The sequence below is a fragment of the Glycine max genome, chromosome 9 (genome assembly GCF_000004515.6).
Source record: "Glycine max cultivar Williams 82 chromosome 9, Glycine_max_v4.0, whole genome shotgun sequence".
Classification (NCBI taxonomy): Eukaryota; Viridiplantae; Streptophyta; class Magnoliopsida; order Fabales; family Fabaceae; genus Glycine; species Glycine max.
Genome location: NC_038245.2, coordinates 13,345,296 through 13,350,179, shown reverse-complemented (window position 1 = coordinate 13,350,179; position 4,884 = coordinate 13,345,296).

The following is a 4,884-nucleotide window of genomic DNA, read 5'->3' as shown; positions in this document are numbered from 1 at the left end:
TAATAGTGTTTATTTTTTTTGTTCCCCAAATTTAAAAATGATATTTTTAGTCCTCTAATTTGAAAATAACTCATTTTAGTTTTCAAAGTTATCGTTAAAAAAATTGGTGTGACTAATAATGTGTTTTTGTCAATTTTAGAAATAAGATTTATGGCAATTTTAAACCCGTAAAATTTATATTAACAAATAATGTTTTAAAATATATTTTATGAAGATTTTAAACTGTCAAAATCTAGTAAAGCAAAATCAAACATTGTGTTTGTATATTCTAGCCATTAGTCATCATACCTAATTAGTCCCAAAATAAAATGCAAGCCAAAAACCCATCCATGGCAATGTGAAAAAGAGCAAGTAGGCATGACAACAAGATGGTTCATGGGTGGTTTGACTATCCCCATCTCCATCCCAACAAAAGGCTAGTAGGTTTGGGTTCAATTTTATAAAAAGGTGGGGCAAGAAAGTGAAACCCAATCCCATCGAGTTTTATCGAATTCAAGGAAACCCATGGGAAATGCATCTCACATTTTTTTAAAATTTTGTTTGTTACATTTATATTCAAACAATATATATAAAAATTAATAAAAAAATAACATAAAGATATTTAAGAACTAAATGATATTTTTAGTTACATGTATAATTTTTTATTTTATTATGGGTAAATATCCAATTTAGCCATTGAATTTGCAAAAGTGTTGACACTTGGGTCCTTGAATTTTGAAAAAAAAAAATTGTACCTCAATTTGTAAAAAAATAGTGCGAAAAATTCATCTCACCATCAATTTTTCCATTAATGTAAACGACGAAGTCTACGTAGCATCATTGGATAGTTTTGACAGTTAGAAATTTGTTGAGTGTGTTGTTGACTCAGATGGACTAAATCACTAAATTGTCATATGATATTTTGATGAACCAATTTGTTAACTTGAAAAAAATTCATTTATTTTCTCTTTTCTTTTTCTTTCTGAGATTTAACCTTTTGTGTTTTCTCTCTTCTCTCTCTTCATCATCTTCTCCTCTTCTTCTCCACTTCTATGTCAAGGACCACAATAGCGACGCCACGATGGTGATGTCGCAAACATGGTGCAATGGTTCAAGGAGCAACATTGTCCTTATGAAGGAGGCAGTGTACGCATGGTGTAAGGTGTAGCATCTCATTTTTCGTAAATAAATAAAAAAGGTTTTTTAGTTAAAAAATAGAGTTTTAGAAAATGGTGAGGTTTTTATAATTAAATAAATAAGGAAAAATAATTGTATTAAAATAATGGTTCGAAGGGGAAAAAAATATATTTGATTTATTCATTTGAAAGGAAATAAAATAGAGTTCCTTTTTATAAAATAATAAAAATAAATAAATAGAGTAAATAATAGGTTGTGAGTACTCTAGTTATAAATAGAGACATGTTGGGTCTTCAGACCGAAGATAGGCTCTACGCCTCCTCTTTCTCTCAATTTCATTTTCTTTTTTCTCCTCCTAAAATCATCTCTTTTTCCCTCATACACTCAAACCTGTCTCAGTAAAATAACGATCTCAAATTCCTTAACCGTTGGATCATCGTGAAATTTCAGCACCAGGTTCACAACTCATTTCCGACAATTCTCACCGTTGGAAATTGCGAGAAGATATCGGAGCCAAGAGAAATTTCCTTCGCATTGTAGCTTTATCTTTTCCCACACATACTCAAAACCTGTCCAGTAAAACTACGATCCCAGACTCGTTAACCGTTGGATCGTAGTGAAATTTAGACACCTGGTTTGCAATTCAATTTCGCACACCTTCATCATTGAGATGAAGGCTTTAATCTCTTCTCATTCTCTCTAACGCTTGGAAACCCTATCAGAGCAAATCAGAGGAAAATCTTGAAGAATCTCAGGAAATTGCTAGAGATGCCACTATCGATGTCAGAATACACACATGAGCCCGCTTAGAGGTAAGGGATGAGTTTATCGCAATTGAGGTTAGAATGACCATATGTAGGAATCCTTAGGGGATCAAATTGGGATTTATTTTGGGATGTTTATTGAATTATAATTTTCCTTTACAAGTATAAATACGATATTGTTGTGTTGATGGACCAATTGATGTCCTAATGTGAATTGGTTGATAAACTTGAGTGCTCTTGGTGTTTTCATATTTTTGACCTATGATTTGATTCATTGATTTTAGTATGATTGTGTGAAATTGTTTGAGGGGTTTTACTCCCCATGTTGTGAGAAGCATTTTGTATAAACTATTACATTGAGATTATGAAATTGTGATTCAAATTGTGAGTAAGTGACAAATTAAACCTGCGATGAATGGTGAAATACATGTGTATTGAGATGTGTGTATTGAGTTGTAAGCTATGAACTGTGCAATCACATAATTGTAAGACCCTTTAAGGGCGACAAGTTTTTGCACGACGAGTATTGTGATGGGATCCACTGTGGGGACCCGACGAGTTTAATTACAAGTGCGACAAGATAAAATTATTTTGAGAACAATTGAGGAGTCGTGTGTATTGCATAGTTCATAGGTAAAGTGTATATGATTCATAAGGTGTGATAACATGTTTAATTGGGATTATACCATTGTGATTGAGACCGAGTGTATGTGATAAATTGAGTATATATTGACTTGTAATATATATGTGCATTGAGATGTCGTGTGCATTGAGTTGTGAGCTATGAATTTTAGTACAATCACATGACTATAAGACCCTTTTAAGGGTGATGAGTTAATGCACGACGAGTATTATGATGGGAACCACTGAGGGGACCCGACGAGTTTAATCACAAGCACGACGAGATAAATTATTTTGAGAACAATTGAAGAGTCGTGTGTATTACATAATTCATAAGTAAAGTATATATGATTTATGAGGTGTGGTAACATGTTTAATTGGGGTTATACCATTGTGATTGAGATCAAGTGTATGTGATAAATTGAGTATGTATTGACTTGTAATATATATGTACATTAAGATGTTATGTGCATTGAGTTGTGAGCTATGAATTGTAGTACAATCACATGACTGTAAGACCCTTTAAGGGCGACAAGTTAATGCGTGACGAGTATTGTGATGGGAACCACTGAGGGGACCTGACGAGTTTAATCACAAGCGCAACAAGATAAAATTATTTTGAGAACAATTGAGGAGTCATGTGTTTTGTACGATTCATAGATAGATAGAGTCTGCGTGTTAAAATGTTTTCTGGGTTGGACTTGAATCAGGAGGGAAAGGCCCTGACGGACTCTTCGGAGTGTAGGCCTTAGGGGTAAATACACCCGGTTTAAGTGCTCCTTTAAGCTTGTGCCGATCCCACATGGTTGGAGCATTCTCGCAAAATAGTGTGACCTCGACTGGTCTCCCTATGATTTTACCTAGTGAGAGTGACCTGACTTACTAGTGCGTGGTTTGTCTTGTCATGTACTCCTAGGCGCCCGACGAGGGTTTTCACTGACATGGTACCACATTGCATATAGGATTGAGTCTTAGTGTATTTGTTGCATAACGCTTGTGTATTGATCGATATTGATTGATTTAGTAATATTATGTTTTGATCCTTGAGTACGTGAATGCTACGAAAAGGAATGAGACGTGTTGTATTGTGATGTGATGTTACGTGAAAAAGTGATGGAATGACGTGAGCTATGTTTAAGTAAGTTATATTTTGTTTATATGATATGTATATCTACATGTTGTCTTGTTTCTCTCTATTATCTAGGAATGTGATAACTCACTCCCCGTGTGCTATTTTTGTGTTTGGATCCTGTGATGATCTCGAACCTTGTGTTCGTAGGAGCAGATGATTAGGTGGATGACTATAAAGAACCTCATGCTAGAGGACGCGGGAACACAATGCTCTAATAGGATGTGACATTGGGGTATAAGTTTCTATATTAATTGCATGAAGTCTTGGACGACCTTATTTGAGCCGAGATGATTTTATTATTTATTTAGACAAGTTTTATTATGATGTGAGAAAAGTGAATGTGAGCCTTTTACCCTTTTGAAAGGATTTTATTTAAATGTGTTTTAAGAACTTTTAATTAATTATATTTTTTTTCTTTATTATTAATACATATATGTATAGGGTAGAGGGTGTCACATAAGGGAAAATTGAAAGGCAAAAGAGGAAGTTAAAACAAAAGAGTGTCACTGCCAAAAATTACCTCTGACAGCGGCAAACAACGATGCTTATGTTGCTCTAAATAACCACCACCCGGAGCAGCACTAAACAAAAGCATAACAATTACCGGTGACTCGAATCAGGTGAAGGACTTATGAGATTAAATGTGAGTGCCCTTATTACAATGCATTAACTTCAAACCTTTGATTTGGTGTGTGTGGAATACCAGAAATCAAATCATCTTTAATAATGGGTCGTTAGACAGAGAAGAACTACTTAGGAAAATACAGTTTTTTTTCTTGGGATTGGCTTCGAGGCTTGTTAGATGGATTCACATACTCATTCACACATATAGGGGTGCCAAGTGCTCAATATGTTATAAAGCCCAAGCTCTGGTATGCCAAAGGAGAGGATTGATGACTTTCAAAAGGAGCTGAAGACTATAAATACTTCATTTTCCTTTTGGTTTGTGCTATGGTGATTTCTCTTTGGTTAGGATAAGGGTGGCATTTGGGTTGTTAGAAACCTCTAAAATGGAAATGCAATACTAGATTCAGGGTGTAGCTATTCGTGGTGGACTAATTTGGCATTTTGTTGTTAAATTCAAGGATCTAAATGACATTAAGTAATATTATTTAGGGATTTATTTTTTTAGTTTTCAATATAAATAAGGCACTAAAAATGGTTGTTGATGGCAAGGAATCCACTCGTTGGAGGGTTTTTCTCTTACTCATAACTCTCATTCTCATTTAGAGAAGGTGAGAACACCAAAAG